Source organism: Camelus bactrianus, chromosome 9 (genome assembly GCF_048773025.1).
Source record: "Camelus bactrianus isolate YW-2024 breed Bactrian camel chromosome 9, ASM4877302v1, whole genome shotgun sequence".
Classification (NCBI taxonomy): domain Eukaryota; kingdom Metazoa; phylum Chordata; class Mammalia; order Artiodactyla; family Camelidae; genus Camelus; species Camelus bactrianus.
The window spans coordinates 29,142,748-29,161,031 of NC_133547.1; the positions used below are offsets into that span (position 1 = coordinate 29,142,748).

At 47.9% G+C, this 18,284-nt stretch overlaps 1 long non-coding RNA gene across 1 annotated transcript; it reads left to right on the plus strand.

The window, feature by feature from the left end:
- Nucleotides 1-247: 247 nt before the first annotated feature.
- On the plus strand, nucleotides 248-15,374 carry LOC123615502 (uncharacterized). The gene is made up of 3 exons (XR_006723110.2): nucleotides 248-10,289; nucleotides 13,112-13,259; nucleotides 13,357-15,374. It is a non-coding gene; the product is annotated as an uncharacterized LOC123615502 (long non-coding RNA).
- The last annotated feature ends 2,910 nt before the right edge of the window (nucleotides 15,375-18,284 follow it).

Consider the following 18,284-nt stretch of genomic DNA (forward strand, 5'->3'; position numbering starts at 1 on the left):
CTCAGCACAAAGTACACCCCTAAAATTCTCTGTCGATATTTTTTGCACAGAAACAAATTGAAGGTTAAAATTATTCATTAACCTCACATAATTTTTTTTACCCCTTCAATAAAGTCAAATTCAGCAGTTACCAATGCTCTCTTCTATTTGATACATCTTAGATACTCTGAGAAGTTCGAAAAGTTCCTAAATTATAATGATAATCAGGCTGTCCTGACAATCCCTTTATGATTAGATCTCAGAACATCAGAGGACTGGGGGGACCTCACAGATACGCTTCCACAGGTGAGTTTCCCTCCCATGGTCAGCGGGCCTGAGCGAACACGCCTGCCTGCGCTCACAGTGCAGATCTGGTCTTCTGCCCTAAGGAGCTTTCTTTCTAAGACCATGCTTCATGTCCCAAGACAGGGAAGTACGATTGGGTCACAAGCCCAGGCTTCCTTGTTGATTTATTTATCCCTAGGCACTCAACAGTGCTCAGCAGTGGGTGTAGAAAATGTTTGCAGTTTGGGGAACTCATTGTTCTCCAGCAGAAATATTCTGCTAGCTTCTCCTTCAAACACACATGTGTGGAGACATGTAGAAGAGATTGCGTTCATTGGCAAAACCGGTGATGAAATGTGGCTGATGAGGAGCCCAGGGACGACCGGGCGGCGTTGCAGCTCTTCCTCTCTGCTTGTGCAGTGCTGCCCATCAATTTCACCAGCCTGACCTCATTGAAAACTTCACTTGATTTCAGCTGATTGTTGTCTTTCTCACTAGAGGTCCTTAGGGAAGTAAGAACTGCATTTTTCTTTATATTCCTCACACAATTACAAGTACCTGGTAGGCTTTCAGTGCATTTTGAATCAATGAATACTTTTTGAAACCATGCATGCAGCCAAATATTTTCATTCAAGAAATGAAATTTTGTCTAGCGGCAGGTAATGAATATTCCATAATCCTCAACTTGGTAAGAAAATAGACCTACTATGGGCTGCAAGGCATCACTTGACAGTAGGCTCCAGCTGTCCACCTTAACGATTAATGATCCTGGCTACAGCCAGAAATCTAATCAGGAGGACAGCTGGCTGAAGAGCTGAAAACGAATGTGAAAGTTTGAGAACTGGCTAGCATTTTCCTGAAAGACTGGATAGTAGGGGAGTCCCAAGGTTCTTCAGCCATCTGATGAACTGTTGATAGCTGTTCTTGCATAGAAAGGCTTAGTAACTTTTCTGAATAAGTTGCACAAGATGTCTCTCTCTCCAGGAAAGGGGTAATTTAAGCTTGATGATAAATATGTGAAATTGAGAGTAATTCATATTAAAACTATTAAATTCACATGAAATAGTAAAAAAGAGCAATAAAATCACTTACCCCAAATTCAGATAAAAGGCAAAGTATAAAGAAAGGCCGGAGGAAATAGGGGTGGGAACATAGAGTGCTGGGGAAAAAAGTGACTTAGCAGAACCTATAAACCATCTGGCAGGGAATAGTGAGTCATGGAAAAACTGACAGTCATGAGTATGCATTTTGTGAAAATAATTATATACTTGTCCAACAGCTAACATTCAGACCAAAATTAAATAGTTGAGAGCCCATACAATGAAATTTATTATCCTGGTCATTCAAAATACTTCTTTTAAATGTCTAGAAGAGTTTACAGAAAATTTTCCAAACAAGTTATTCCATAGCACCAGTACTCTGAAAAGCATAATTTTAGAGAAGCTTCCAGTTCAAACCTTAGACAGAATTAGTGTTTTCAACACACAACTATCTTCATACATTTAAGGCTCATCAAAACTGCCTGTCAACTTTCATTTTGATGAACAGTAAATATTCATCATACATTCTCTACATACGATGTTGACAAAATAAATTAATGAGAAATGTAAATTGTGGATATTGTTTTAGTAACAAAAAGTTATTTAAAATTAAAACCTTTACCTATGTTCTTATTAACATAACACTTGATTTAAAAGTTTTTATGTGGCACCATGTTGTGTAACAATCCGTTAATTCCCTATTTCTGTGACTCCTTATACCTGACTGTCAGGCTGCACCCCACAGGCCTGCAAGCCTTGTAGTTGCTCAGCCTCGAGACCGAAGAAAGAGCCTCGAAACAGTCAGAGAGACATCAGTGGTTTCACACGTGGGGGGTCTCACACAAAGGGTCCTGGAGTGACAGCCCACCACATGCGGCAGACAGAGGTCAGGACAGGGCAACAGTCTTTGCTACTTAGGGGAGGAGGCTACCACTTATGGGGGAATTGATGTCAGGTGGTCTCATCGGTTACCAGGGACTAAGCCCTACAATTAAGACGACTGGATAGTCATGTGAGTGAAGCAGGGCCTGGTTGGGCGGGGGATGTACAGAGAACAAGGGAACAGTCATCCGGAGTGGCCTGACCTTACACTGACATACACACTAATTTGATGAACAGAAATCCATTTATTCAACAGACGCTTGAATATCTTACCTGATGCTGCGTTCTCTGCTAGACTTTGGATATAAAACAAAAAGAGTCCTTTTCCTAATATATTTATCATCACTCCTACTTAATGGTTTGAATGATTTTCTGTCAGCATTTTGGATTGGATATGAAAAGTCTTAACAATGTTGTTTAATAATAAATTTTCTCCATACAAATTTAAAAAAAAGTAAGATTTGGGTATGTCATAGTCCATTCCCCAAACAGACATCTTTAACTCAGAAAATAATCCATGGGCTCGAAGTACATGCACTTTATCAGGTTGAATGTATTGGTGAACTCTCAAAGTTTTGCACATGGGAAAAGAATGAAGTCCGGTATGGAAAGACAACTCTATAAAAAGGCAAGTCTAAAAGAAAAGAGAGCTAGGTGTGGAATTCCTCAGATGAAGACTTTTTTTTTTTTTTTAAGTAACCAGTTTTAAATCATTTGCATAAAAAGCTTCATTCTTTTCTAGATAATTCATTTGCTGGCACTGTATAAAATAGCATGGGTAACAGATGCTCCAAAATGTTAGCCCAGTGCCCATCCAATCACTTGCTGACATTAGTGGATAACATTCCATCCTGCTACACCCATTCCTCTTGCAAACAGAGCTTTCAAGCTGGGAAGCAATTCCTGAATAAGCAAAATTATTTCCACACCAGAAGCCGTTTCTAATGTTGGCTAGTTGTAATTGCCATCCTAAACCATCACCCTTACAGTTACTATATTGTAGCAAGTCTCAGTTCTAAATCAGCTACAAACCAACCATGAAATGACTCCTATTCCCTGTCATAAGGGGCGTCACGGACATAGACTCTAGAGGGTGCTTGTGGTACCGAGACAGTGCCTGGGGGTTCAGAACTGGGTAAATGTTCTAGACAGCTGTTAAAATCATCATATTGAAAGAATTAGTCTTAAGCCTAGACCTTAATTTTAAGCACAGTATTTTTTTTCCCACATCTCTTTTCCTTTATGGATTTGTTTACCAAGACCCTGCCTTATACAGGTTAATAAACACTTATTGAGGAGTCACTGTACGCAGGGCAGGGCGCCAGGAGCTGTCGCACGCGTCCCTTTTCTAAAATGTCTTGCAGGCTCCTCCTCCGTCCACGGGAGGCGGCAAGGCAGGCGAGACGGGGCGCGGAGCCACGTGCCTTGCTGGTCGCTCGGAGCCTGTGCGCAGAGACCGCGCCAGCCTTAGCAAGTCCCCGGTAGTCCCCCGTATCCAGGAAGCTCTGTTTAAAGATAGAAAAGGTACTTGGGACCTCTGAGGAGCGCCTTCACTCTCCGTGGGGGGATGAGAGAAGTCTCCCTGGAGGAAAGCAGCATCTGAGCTGGACCACAGGGTCGGGGGAGGGTGAGCAAGGGCTGGGCGGGGCGCTGCGCGCGCAGGGGGGCCGCGCGCAGGGTTGGGGCGCGGCAGCCCCGTGGGTGGGACGTGTGGCCGGGCGCTAGGGCGGTGGCTCGTGGGCAGCCTTGTGGGCTCCGCTAGGAAGCCTGGACCCGATTCAGCAGACAGAACCTTAAGAGGCTTCCTCCTCTGGTCACTGTGTGTCAAGAGAACTGAGTCAGGGGGACACATCGAGAAGCTAAGCCCCTACCCCACATGGTGGCCGAGGAAGAGAGAAAGAAGGACGGCTGTAGAAACCACGTGGAGGGGGAAGCCGCAGACTTAGCGCCCAACTGGGCGGGGGCAGGAAGGAGAGAGAGGGGTGAGGGCTTGGGGCAGAGAAACGTGGCACCGGGTTAAGGAAGAGCCCGGATGCCAGGTCACCAGCTCGGCAGCGATGAGCTTTACACATGCTGAAGTGGGCGTGGCGGGGGTGGGGGCAGTGACATCCAGGAAAAATGCTCAGCACTGAAAGTTAGAAATGGGGTACCAAGGGTTGTGAAGAGACTAAGGTTAAGGACAGAAATTGGGGGCCATCTCCCTAGAGGTTTGGTTGATGTTGTAAAAGTGGAGGAGGTCTCCAAATAAGGGTCTGTGGTGACAGTGAATCCCCTAGCAACAGGCACCTGCTTGCCCAGCTCCCATGAAAGGGGGATGCACAGGTTAATGAGCCCAGGGGAGGGCTACAGAAACCAGAGTCTCTGAGACTGGGTCTCTCTCTTGCTCTCACCTGCTTGTCCCCCATCTCCCATTTTAGCTGGTCTCCATTACTTTCTTCAGGTAGACTCCGTGTGGTAGGGCCTGGTGGCCACCAACAGCCCCAGGGTGACATCCTCCCAGGTTCACCACACCAGGGTCCAGCCATCATGCCAGGGAGGACTTTGTCCCTGCTTGGGGCACATGCCCACTCCTTGGGCCAATCACTGTTGCCAGAGGAATACAGACCTGGCCATGTGTCCACGCCTGGGGCCAGGAGAGAGCTTTGCTACCAGAGGGAGCAGGTAAAGTTAGTGGTCCCACAGTAACCAGAGCTACTGCTGGGCCTGGGACTGAGGCTGGGAGATGGCCAGCCTGGAGGAGGACATTGACCTGGGGGAAAACAGAGGAATATTCAGAGAGATGGGGGAGGAGAGTTTTAATAAGAGAAAAGAAGTCATCATGGCAGCTGAGAGTGAGCAGAAATCCAGTTACGTAAGTAATTTAAATGGATGTGACAAGACCCAACTCCTAAACACAGCATGGCTACCGATCTTGTCAAGTTTCTTACTTCTTTGGGTTAAAGCAAGAAGGGCCTCCACAGTTAAACAGAGAAGAGACACGTTAGGTTTTATCAGCCATTCACATCAATTCAACAAAAATTTATTGCCCCCTACCCTGTGTGCTAGACATGATGTTAGGTGCTGGGGACACAGCAATGAAGGAGACGTGTTCTTGGTCTGAAGATTAGGAGATAATGGACTACATGAGGCACACGATACAGCGCAATAAGTGCTGTATCCATTAGTTCCTTAAACATTTATTTAACCACCTACTGTGTGTCTGGCTTGTGCTGGGTACCTGGCAGGGCTGGGGCCATGCAAGACACAGCCTCTCACCTGGTCAGCAGCCAGAATCCCGTACTTACCCTCTTGCCACCTTCATGGCCCTAGACTGAGGTTACCTGTGATGCCATTGTCTTCTGCGCTGGTCTGAGCATCACACAGGTGGGGATGTGTCTGCCTTGCTCCTCCACTGGAGGCCAGGACCTCTAATGCCTAGATGTTACTATCAGATATTTGCCAAATGAATGGACAGTACACTAGACATAGCTCTGACATGATGTCACTTTCTGAGAATCCAGGAAATCTACAAAAATAACTGCTCCCTCTACAATTAGCCTTTTATTTCTTCTTAGCTGATGTTATGATGTCAGTGGAGAAGCAAATGGTCATTTGGAAGTATTCATTGGCCCTTATCAGCTGTCTATTTCTATTATTTGCAGCTAGTAAAAATGGCCAGAAAATTCTCTTCTAGCCTCCTCCAGGTATTAGCTTATTTAATCCTCATGACAACCCTGTGAGAGGTAGATAGAATTTTATAATGTGAGTTAACCCAAAGCCCAGAGAGGTTAAGGAACTCGCTCAAGGTTACACAGCTGGGAAGTGGCAGAGCTGGGATTTGAATGCAGACAGCTGAGCTCCGGGTGCGGCTCCATCACCTCCCAGGGTCAGCGTGTGTCCCGTGAAGGCTCCAGGGAAACCACTGCATGGATCTGAGTCCCTTTTCCTTTGTCCTTGAGGTTCCCTGCCTCGTGAAGCTGAAGTTCCAGGCTTGGAAACAAGGGGAATTTCCGAAAGAAAGCCAAGCCAAAACCTGGCCTTGCTCAAGAGTAAAGGGCTCCTTTTGCTTTGTTTCCAGCCCATTTAGTCCTTAACATTTTTCCACATTCAGTTTTCCTCTCCAGAGCAGACTAAAAGGAGACTCTCCCTGAAGACGGCTTTTTTTTTTTTTTTTTTTTTTTTTTGCCCTGACAGCGTGAAATAAATGTTCCTCAGCATTTCTGTTACTCATTAAGAAACACAGGTCATGATTACAGCGCATAAATAGAGTCTGGGTTAGGAGGGCCCATCTGACCTGCTCCTTGCTTCTGGCATAATGGAGCTGATGAGTCTGTTTAAACCACAATCGCCTCCACGTACCTGCCTCCCACGTGCCTCTTCTTACTTATGAATTCATGCTATCATGATGCAAATGCCCAGGCTCAAGATGGAACTCGTTTGAGCCACCCTACTTCCACTGGCCTGTGTGTGATGGTTCCTCCTTATCCGAAAGCCCAGTGGAGAGGCGTCTGCTGCTGAGTTCCCTGCTGTGAGATACGGGGCTGACTCCATCACGGACCTGATACTCCATGGGGCATCACTTCCCCAGACCCAGTCAAGGTTGCCTCATGCTGACCTCCAAGCCCTGCTCTGGGAGCAGGTCAGGTGGCCCCAGTGCCTGGGTGTTCAGGTCGTACTTACTGAGCAGTCACTACCTTTGTGCTCTGCCTATATGGCCGTTTCCGCACCACCTTCAAAGTAGCTTAGAAAAATGTTGATGGTGTCTGAGAACCCAGGACTGAGGCTGATCCCAGAAAAAATCACCTTGGACCTTATTCCTCCCGCCCATCAGAGACATGATTTCCATTTGGCAGTGAGGTTCCAATCATCATTAAATGCAGCCAGGAGAGAAAAACCCCATGGGGGTGGCAGGGGTTGAGTGAGACGTGTGTGTGATGTCAGGGAGCTGTGGGTTAAGATGGAGAGGATTTGATTTTTATAATGGGGAGGAGTTTGGAGCTGAGTATGTGGACATGAACCACAAGTCTTCAGCTGCCACCAAATACCCTGAGAGAAGGAAGGCATGCCTTGTCCCCAATACCTGAGAAAGTCTCTTTGCCTCCGTCTACATTGGGCAGAAAGGTCACATTATAACTGGCAACATCACTCCAGTTCTGCTGGGCGATATTCATAGATTCTGATTCCCAGCTGCTCTTTAACCCAGAGATGGTTACCACCATCTCATCAGGGACGGATGACCGCAGGGGTGTGAAGGCGCCATCTCCGTGGCTCTCTGTCATCGGGGATCCCGCCCACTCAGTTACCCAGGAGAGCTGCTGCCGGCACTGCTGTCTCAGCTCCGCCACGATGATCTTCCCTGATCGTATCTGGTGTGCTCTGATAACCTCCCTGGATCACCGCCACTATCTCTGGCTCGGCTTTCATGTCTAACTCTGGTATGCTGGCACTGACACAGGCGCCGTGAAAATCTGGTCCCCAGATCGCCGACCCAGGCGCTTTCTATTGCTAGAGAAGTATGCGCACTGGCTCTTTGCGTCATCTGTGCCGGTGACTTACTGGGCAGGGCACAAAGTCTCTGAGCCAGCATTTCAGAGACAAGATTAAGAACAAGTTAAGCCTTTAGTTCAGACAGCACAGTCAAACCAAGAGCAAAGCACACTGGGTTTTGAGGCCGCGAGAAACAGCCAAGTCTTAAAATCAAAAGTGGTCATGGAAAAGTGGCCCACGCTCCTTCCACTGAGGGAGAAATGGACGTGATGTGTGTGCAGGTGTGTAAGCCATTTGATTTCTCAGGATTTTAGATTTCCTGTCTATAAAATGGGCACAATGGAACAGTGGTCCAGACCTCACGTTCTGTGCTTTGTTATCTTAGAGGCTCGGAAGTGAGGGCCAGTGCTGACATTCCTGGCTGATGTACACTAGTTGTATCAAACAGTTACTGTTTCCACATTTCTTTTTAAAGTTTTTAACTGACATTTCTCTCCTAAAGATTATAGTTCATAGTTGCTGTAAACACACCTTCTAAACTGACTTGGTTCAAAGAGTCCAGTGTTTCCAGATGTCAACTGGTTATAAGAGTTTGGGGCCAAATTCAGACCCACCATTTCTTTATCACCGGAGTTAACTCCGATGTCCAGGGCCGTCTGCTGGTGGGCCTGCTTCTATTACTTCCGCATTGGCACTTGCAAGAATTCTGTTATCACAGGCTTAGTAATGTCCTTTACTACCGAGACCCAGCCGTGCAGTCAGCACACAATGAATGCACAGCTCCCAGGGCAGAATAACTTAAGTGGGTACACCTGCAGGGCACAGCACGTACAGGAGACGAGGTGGGGGATGCCCTAGGGCAAGGCCGGGTGGCAGATGACTGCATGGCAGGCTCTGAACCCATTTCTCAGTGTCCATCCCTTTTCAAGTTCAGCAGGGATGTGCCGTTCTGGGAAGGGCTTTGGGGAAGAGAAAACTTGAGAGGAACAGCTCACAAAGGGAGGCGCAGAACAGTCTTCTGGGATTCTTCCACTTGCCTGTAAGCCTCTCCCAAGCAAACTGCCTCCAACTAAGAGCTCCCGAAACCACAATCCCTCAGAGTCTTCTTGGTAATACTGGACAAGCACTGGGCTTTTCCCCTAATACCCACCTCCTAACACTCCATCTTCACTGAGCACTGGTCTAGATGAGTAGGCTTCCCTTTGCCTGAAGACTTCATTAATAAGCAGTAACTGTTTAACCAGCACCGATGAGCTTCTCTGTATAGATCATCCAGATTTAGTCGCAGGATGTTTTGCGGGCTCACCACGTACTGGGCTTATCTGATTCTCGTGAAATTCCTGAGAAGCAGATACTGTAATTTCCTCCTTGAGAAAACTGAGGCTTAGCAAAGCTAAAGAAACGTGCTCAAGTTCACACATTGGGATGTGTCAGAGCAGGGGCTCGAAGCAGGCCGTTGGACTCCAGAGCACATGCACTTGACCGTCACCCAGCCCTGTGCAGTCACTATGCGCCAGCTCGAGGCGAAGGACTGCGGGGCCACAGAGAAGATCAGACGTTCCCCTGCCTTCAAAGGGGCCTAGGGAGGTGAAGGCAGAGATCTGTGCTGTAACATAGAAGAAGTATCACTTTAAATAAAGCCCCAGAGGCTGTCTTCTTGTTTGCATCCCCTTGTGAGGCAGGAAATGTTTGGATGCCTTTCTGTTCATTTTTTGGTTTTTCTTGTATTGTCTATTCTCTCCACGGGTGGATCCAGCTTCCTTCAGCAGCTAACTTGAGAGGCATTAACCTTGATATAAAACCTTTTAATTAATGCCGAGGAGGACGAGCAGGCCCTGAAATGGACCCTGCCCTCCCACACCTGTTGAACTACTCCAGCTGCTTTAATCAATCAGCCAAAGACGCAAACAAAACAATCCACCCAACTCTCAAGTTCATCCCCAGACAGTTGTTGGAAGGATGTGTAATGTTTTGACCTGGTTGCTCGAGCCAACGACAACAGTGACACTGTTTAGACAAAGCCTGAATCTCCATGGGTGTCTCCAGGTGTTGAAAGTCACAAAAACCCTTAGTATCACGATCAGAAATGCTACTTAGGAACCAATGGAGGCAGACTAACTTTTCTAGAGACAGTCAGAATGAGGCAGTAGGAAGTCAGGGGGTGAGGTGGGTGAGGCCCGCCCCTCCCCATAGGTGACCTCCTCAGCTTCAGGCTGCAAATCCCGGGGAAGGAGGGGGGCGGGGGAGGGCCCCAACAGGACTCCCGCAGCCCTTCTCCTTTCTGGAAAATATAGACTGCAGGCTCTGCACAAATTGCTACATGATACCCAACCTCCTGTGACTGAGTAAACCCAGGCACTTGGCTGGCTGAGGCCTTGATTATGCTTAAAAATGTAACTTCCCAAGGTAAACAAATGTTCCAGGAAGAAGAGCGCCTACACTGAGAACGTCCGGGTTTGGACATGACCTCTTCTCTCTTCTGAAAGAGAAGTGTGTCTGCACTCTTAAGACACAGCAGTACCGTTCCAAGAATGCGATTCTGAGCCTAGCACCAGGAGAAGGGGTATCTGGAATAACCAACAGAGTCTTCCTTTTCCTTATCAGTCCAGAGGAACACGTTTTAAAAAAACGTACAAGGTAAGAAATTTGTTCAGATGTATTTTTCCCCTAATTGTTAATAAATCAAAAGGTAAATGATAATATTGGACTAAGTTAGATTACTTGGGTGTTTTGGCAAAAGCATTAGTGTAAGAGGAGAAAATAAGACTGTAATATACTGGTATCCACTCACTGCCGCCTTCCAGATGGGGAGGGAGGGCCGGACCGGGAGGCCTCCGGCCTGTGGAACTGCTCAGACTTCCCCAGGCCCCTGCAGAGCGGAGCGGGGCGGGGGGTGGGGGGGCTGCCTTGTGTCTGTCTGACTGTTCCAGGGAGTTTACTCAGCTGCCTACACTTCTTTTTTTGTTGTTTTTTAGTCTTTTTTTTTTTTTTAAATTAAGACTTTTTTTGAGCTGTTTTAGGTTCACAGCAAAATTGAGCGGAAAGTACAGAGATTTCCCATAGAGCCCCTGCCCCCCCACCATGCATGACCTCCATCGTTATCACCGTCCCCCACCAGAGTGGTACGTTTGCTACAATAGATTAACCCGCAGTGATGCATCCTATCACCCAATGTCCACAGTTCACATTACCGTCCTCTCCTGGTGGTGTACGTCCTGCGGGGTTGGGCAAATGTATAATGCCACGTATTGTTGCAGCAAAGTGTGTTACAGCTCAGTGTTACAGCTTAGTTGTGATAGCAACCTGGATCCTGGCAAGAGACCAAGCAGCACTTGGAGGGTTGGAGATGCCAGTGGGCCCGGAGGAGTTAACACTCCAAGCTCTGGACCCCTTTGGTAGGTTTACACAGGCTTTTATAGACTGCCAGTCTAGCCTTTGCAACATCATATGCAAGTAAGATGTAACAAAGTGGACCAATCAGGAATGAGCTTTGTAGAAATGGACCAATCAGGAGTTAGCTCTGGGAACCAATAGACTCTTAGGGGTAAGTTATGCTTTCCTAGAAGCAAGCCATTTTACAGAAGCAAAAAGCGAGATAATGCTGCCAGGTCAGGGAACCAGGTGGTGCTGGCAGGAAAGTAGTGGCCCTGCCTGGGGGTCCTGCAGGTCTTTTCATGGGGCTTCCCACCTCAGCATCCATCACTATGACATACAGTGTATTCACTGTGTGAAAAGTCCTCTGTGCTCCACTTGGTCCCGAAAACGTGAAACGCCCCATCTGGGTTTGCACGCTCTTCTTGCGCAGGGGCCAGGCTCATCTTCTCTGTGCCGCCAAAGAGGGCAATGACCTCTCTGTGAGGCAAAATCAGAAAGGCTTTCCCTGATTGAAAATCGGACCTCAGACCTGGTGCCTGGAGGGCTGCTGGGCCGGCTCAGGTCAGCTTCGCGTTGCCCTGATGGGTGTCACTGCCACTTTGTGCTGGTGGGGAAATTACTTTCCACCTTCTGTGTGAACCTGCAAAGGACTCGGGTCTCCAGCAGCAATTTCTGGATTTAAATGACATGGAGGTGCCACTCCTACCATGCTGAGGGCAGAAGCAACGATTTTTTAAGGAAGTATTTGCCTCTTCAGCTCCAGTTCCAGGCATAGAATGGGCACACAATAAACGTTTGTGGAGTTGAACTGAATAAACTAGAATCCAAGGGGAAATGTTGTTCTTTATAGTAATTTGTCTATTAATGACACTGGTGTGTCCCTACTGCATGTTTAACTGCCGTGAATGTGTCCACCAGAACCAGGAGGGATGGGGGAAGCAGGGGTGCAGGGCTCTCTCTGACCATGCCTACCGGCACCCCCACCCGCCCCTCCTCCAGATGGGTGGACTAGATTGCTCTGGCTCCCATGAGGGGCTGGGGTGTTTCTATTATTTGTCTGCTTTCTTCCTCTGCAGGGCTTAGAATAGTGCCTGGTACATTGCAGGGTTCAATGAATCTCCACGGAATGAATGACTAAATGATGGTTACTCACCCCAGGGACGGGAAGGCCTTGCACAACAGCAGCCTGGGAAGGGCCCTCCCCAGTCCAGGAGTCTACAGCCTTCCAGCTTCTGCCAGAGCCGGGGCTGGCCCTGTGCTGGTTTGGGGGCTCCTCCGCAGTCAGCCGCTGCTTTGTCTCCATTCTTCTAGGCCAGCTTGATTCCAACGAGTTGCATCCACATGAAGCTTGCTCTGTGCTGCTTCTAAATCTTCTATTTTGTACACCAGGCATGTGCTATTCTTCAATACTTCCTTGGAGTTCAATGTTTTCTGGATTTTAGCCCATTCTTATGACCCTCTTTCTCATTTTCCTAAAAATGCTTTAAAATACTTGATGGTCACTTTTGCTGGGGATGAGCAGAAAGTCCTTGTGTGCTGCCTACTCCCCTCCCATCAGTGGCTACAGTGATACTTTCCACCTCTCCCTTCCCCCACCCATCACCATATTGGCAGCCTGTTGACCACCACACTGTTGACTTTTGCACAGCACATATTTGATCTTAGATTCAAGGTCGGTCCTTCTCTGTCTAGCCCTTTATGGTAGGGAATTACATTTCCCAGGCTCCTTTGCCTTCTGGCTTCTAAATTCAGTCATTGGGAGGAATGGGTGGAAGACCAGAGGGCAAGAAGAAGGGAGAAGCAGGGTGTTTCTCTCCATCCCCAGCCCCCAGCGTGGTGAGTGTGCCCACGGTCGCTGCACCTCCTCCGTGGACCCAGCAGGCAGTCCTGCCCCTGGGATCTCCTAGCACTGCCTGTTGTGCCTCCGTCCCGAGGGGCAGAGCAGATGTCTGCTCTGGTTCCTCTTGATATTGCTGCCCTGTGTCCTCTCGTGTGTCTCAGCTCTTCCATTACCTTGGCAACCAATTCCCTGCATCAGATCCACTCGTATGAGACACAGATGCTGGTTTCTGGCTTCTGCCTAGACTCTGCTAGATACAGCACACACCTCCTACTGCCAACTTCATGTGAGCTCCTCACTTGCCTCCTGACTGCCCTGCGGAATGAAGCACCTACCTCACAAGGTACTGTCATCGCTGTTTGTGGAAGATCTCTAATACCCTGGAATGGGGGGTAAGTTATAAGGAAGTGCCATACGTCATTAATTAGCATTCATCCAAATACTCTCTGCATGCTAAGGAATGTTTAATTTCTGTTCCTTGTGGAGCAGTGGTCCCTGGTTGAAGCCACTGGAGCAGTCCCTTGACAGTGGTTTAGCTTGCCTTCCAAGCCTGGACGCAGCTGTGGTACCTGACTCGTCACTCATTTGCTGCTGGACCACCTTGCACCTGTGCCGAAGCCGTCCGTCCCCTCGGCTCTGGAAGCCCGTGTGCACCCAGAGCCAGATTCGGGGGCCCTGGCAGGCGCCTCAGGGCTGCAGGTGCGGGCTGGCGGGGCTCACGGGAGGAGCCCAGCCTTGGGGACCAGGTACACCCGGGCTTGACTCTCAGCTTTGCGTCTCCTGAGCTGTCAGTTTGGGGAAATTACTTAACTTCTCTAAACCTCAATTTTTTTTCTAATGTCAAAAGGATAAAAGAAAGTTTTCCACCAGCTTTTAAATTAGATGGTTGCCTCAGAGAAAAAGACCGGCCTTAAGGCCTCAGCCAACGTTTACAAATCTAAGACATGTCTCCTGAGAGCGGCCGCTCCTTTCCCATCAGCACAGGATGTGAGGCAACTCGTATTTTGTCAGTTCTGTTGAGAACCCAAAGCCCGTTCCCCTCCATTTCCTGATATGCTGAGAAGTAGCCTAGAACCTCACACCTCTCGAGGAGCACAGTAGCTGTGTTTCTACTAATTTGTTTATTTCTCCTTAATTTATTTCTTCTCTGTTTATTCATCTTGCCTGTTTACTAAGCATGTTTGATTGCTTAGTCTTAGCAAATACGATACAAAAAGAACGCGATCAGGGATGCTTAACTTTGCGTAGCTCTGAGCTCACACCCGGTAAATACTGACAGGAGCCCAGGTCCTGAGTGTGTGCCCCTGAGGGACTGGACAGGTGTCTCCCATTATGAGAGGCAGTGTAAGTTTGGTCAAGCTCGGTCGAAACTCTAAGTTGGAGGGCTTCACGTCAGGGTTATGATTTTGTTTTGAGCTCCCTTGAAAGGAAGTGATTTCCACAGTTACGGGAAAGGGCCAACTATGCCATTTCCTTAATTTTATTTGATAATTCTCTTAAATGTTTTTAGCCATTGCTTTTACTCCTCAAAAGGGGAAATGTAAGCCAGTCAACTCACATTATGATCTAGAAAGCAAGCCCACATGGAGGAAAGGGAAATGTGGGGGAAGAGGAATCCTCCATCTCAAAGCACCCCATCAAGTGCTGATCTGCAGGGTTGAAAAGCAGGGTTAGGAGAGAAGCTGGGGCGCAGCTTTATCAACGAGCTGTCGCAGCTCCGAGGACCGAGATGTCCTGAGGTTAAGAGGCACAGAACTTCAACCCTCATGAGAACTTCAACCCCCATCAAAGGGGGTCTTTTGCCAGGGGAGGTGGTCAGTGGCCTCGTGGGTAGTTGAAGGGAGCCCTTCCCCTTCTCGCCCTCTGAGAAGGGAAGCAGGGGACGCGGGCCAAGGTTGCGGGGGTTGCTGGCTTGCCAGAACGCAAACTGACAAACAGAAACAGAGACAAAGTGCTCCTGACCCTGGAACAGTCCAACCAGCAGCGTGTATGTGTCCCCGATGCAACTCCTAATGAGACCACAAGGAGGGCCTGCGGGAAACTGCCCTCCTTTGGGGTAGACGTGATCAATATGCTGAGATTTCTTCTCTGCTCTGTAGGTTTTGCAAATTAGCCTTAAAGAACATGGGTGGTCACCTGTTTACTCTTACGGGGCTGTGTTCAAAATGGAAATAAACCAAACAGTACTCAATCCAGCCTTTTTACTTCTTTTTAGTTCAGCAATCTTTCCAGCAAGCACCTTAATGCTCCTTGCCCTACTCCCTTGCCATTTAAAAATTTATACTAACACTTACCTCTCCCCAAAATACTGCATAATTTTGAAAACTTATGTTACAAAGAGACATTTTAGGAGACAATCATCTCCTTCCTGCCTGCCCGCCTGGACTGTGATTGCCTTGAGAATAGATTTCTCTGTGTGTTTTTTTCGCTGACATATGTCCCCAGCACTTAAAACAGGGCTGGAAACAGCAGATGTGCAATAAATACTTGCGGAGCGCATGTTTTGGGCCACACCCTGCAGGCCTACAAGGCCCGTGCCTGCACAGCTCCAAGACTGAAGAAACAGCCTGGAGTCAGAGACAGAGACATCACGGGTGTAACAGATAGGGGCAGCTTACATGTCTGAGGCAAGGTCCAGGAGTGACTCCCCACAGCCGACAGCGGTGGGCGGGCGGCAGGGCAGGACCAGGTGGCGGTCAGCAGTTACAGGGGAATTGACGTCAGGTTGGCTCATCAGTTACCAGGGAAACCAGCAGAGAGGCATGTCCTTCATTGCCCCTTTGATTGACATAGTGGAGAGTCCTCACCTAAAGCTAGAACAATCATTAGCTGGGGCCTGGGGCAAGGATGTAGGAGGTCAGCCATGGGAGTAGGTGTAGGCGAAGCCGGCACTGGTCGAGCAGGGGACGTACAGAGAGCAAGAGAGCGGCCACCTTGAGTGGCCTGCCCACAGCATGCATGAGCAAACCGCACTCCTGGTTTTATATTTTTATACATCAAAATGCTAATAATACAGACATGTTTAAAAAGCATTCAAGAGCTGTCTTCAGGTAAATAAACATTCAGCTCAGTGTCTTTCTCTTCTCTGCACCTACAGTTCGTGCAGCTCTCCAAAATGTGGGCCTGTGGTCAGCTGACTGCACCTGCAGATTCCAAGACAGATGTCTTAGCCAGACTGGAACGTGATTCTTTGTACTCAGTGCTGAAGACCATACTGGGTGGCAGTGGAACCCAGTAACATGCAGGGGTCTCAACAGGAAGGACGCACTAGCTGGACTTACCGAGTTTGCTACTTGAGTAAGTCTTGTAGCCTCGGAGACACAATTCATTTAAGTGCTTCGTTATGTGAACGAACTCTCTGCTTGAAAACGCTGCTATCTCCAGCCATAAATCCAATGAACTTACCAGGGTAGAGAAATAGAACTCTCGGGCAGACTAGTAGACAAATCACACTGAGGTCACTAGCATGGTTCCTCCCATTGAAAAGCTGCACAGGAAGCCAAATTATCAGCTTAGTGATCCTGGAGTCAGAACCTGGGAACACAGCTCTAGGACTCAGACGCTGCACGGTCCAGGCTCTGACAGCTGGATGTGTCCTTCCGCACACCTGAGACCCCGATGCTCCCCTGCCCGCCTCAGTCTCAGGACGGTACGAGTGGGCACAAGGCTTGTTTCTGAAGCTCCCTCTTTTCTGTGCTTCTGGGTAATTAACTTCCTCCTCCATGAAATATGTTACTACTTAGTCAGGACTTGCTCTGGGCTGGGAACCATTCTCTCACTGACTCTTCAATTGGACGTGCCGGCAGACCTTAAATATTGAGTGTTCGCTCCAAGCTAAGCAATACACGTGGCTCTTCTCTGACTCACTGGGTGGTGTGACTTTACAGTTTAACTCTTCAGAGAGTGCCCATTTCTCCCTTTCCCAAATGTTTGGGGGACCCTTCTATCTCCACTACTCATTGTCTTTGTCTATCAAGCAGCCACCAGACACGCTCCTGAGCAGCATCTCCCGCGGAGAGCAGAGCTGAGTGACTCTCTGACCCAGATGTTCTGATTCCTGACGATTCGTTTCTTCCTACAAATTGCTAAGTTACTTTCTGGGTGTGCGGCCTCCTCCAGTGAACCTGGACAGTCCACCTTGTTCCTCAACTTGATCATTCCTGGGAAAAGAGCTGCTGGAAAGTTGCATTAGGATTGGGAGGGATGCAGCCTGAGGTGCGCTCCCATCAGCAGCCATCTCCGCGAGGTCTCGGCACCCCGTTCCCACGCCACAGCCCCGCTGGGGTAAAGCCATCCGTCTTTGGAACCTCTTGGTCCCTCGGCAGTGGCTCCACCCTGTACCTTGCATTGCGCCACCTGGGGTTGGGGCCCAACCCATGACACAGATACCTTGGGGAGGTGAAAAGATAAATTAGCAAGAGGCCAGATAGAATGACCCAGAAAAGCCTGTCCTTCTGGAAAGCCACTGTTCTCATACCAACTCTTGAGAAACATGTCCCTAGGATCTCAGCCAGGAAACCTATTAAGTTCGTGATCTGAACCCGTGATGCTGAGGACCCAGGCCAGGGGCCCCTCCCAGGCAAAGCCAGCGTCAAAGAGACATTTTACCACCTTCGCGACAGCGGGGCCACTGAGAGATGTTCAGAACAACATCCGCAGAATGTGATGCAGAATCACTGACACACTCACCCCATTAATTAAAGTAAATTCAGTTCCATTAGCTATCCTTTGCATAACTTGTTTGTTAAAACCAGAAAATGGACAACACATTCTAGAACAATTCTCAGCAGGTTTTGCAATACCAAATGATTTTTTTGTATAATTCAGTTTATAATAACAATAGAGTCCAACAGAAATACAATGTGAGCCAAAAACATTAGCCACGTATTTTTAATTTTAAATTTTCTAGCGGCTCCATTTTAAAAAGAAAAAAGAAATAGGTGGAGTCAATTTCAAGAGTATGTTTTTCCAAATCTGAGGAGGACTTGCCTCCGCCCTGGTGAGGAGATAAACCTTAGTCCTAATATCTGGATTCCATGAGCCCTAAGGCAAGTCGTGTTTTCATCCGTCAAGGTCACAGAATATTCAGGCCTGAATTCTGACACAAGGAATGCCATTTGCAGGCCGTGGGACCAGAGGGAGCTGGAGAGAAAAGAAAACCACAGCCTTTGACTTCATTTGGAAAATGTGGTCCTAATTTAAGTGAGATTTTTTTTTAACATTTTTTATTGATTTATAATCATTTTACAATGTTGTGTCAAATTCCAGTGTTCAGCACAATTTTTCAGTTATTCATGGACATATACACACTCATTGTCATTTTTTTCTCTGTGAGTTATCATAACATTTTGTGTATATTTCCCTGTGCTATACAGTGTAGTCTATTCTACAATTTAAGTGAGATTATTTTTCCTTTG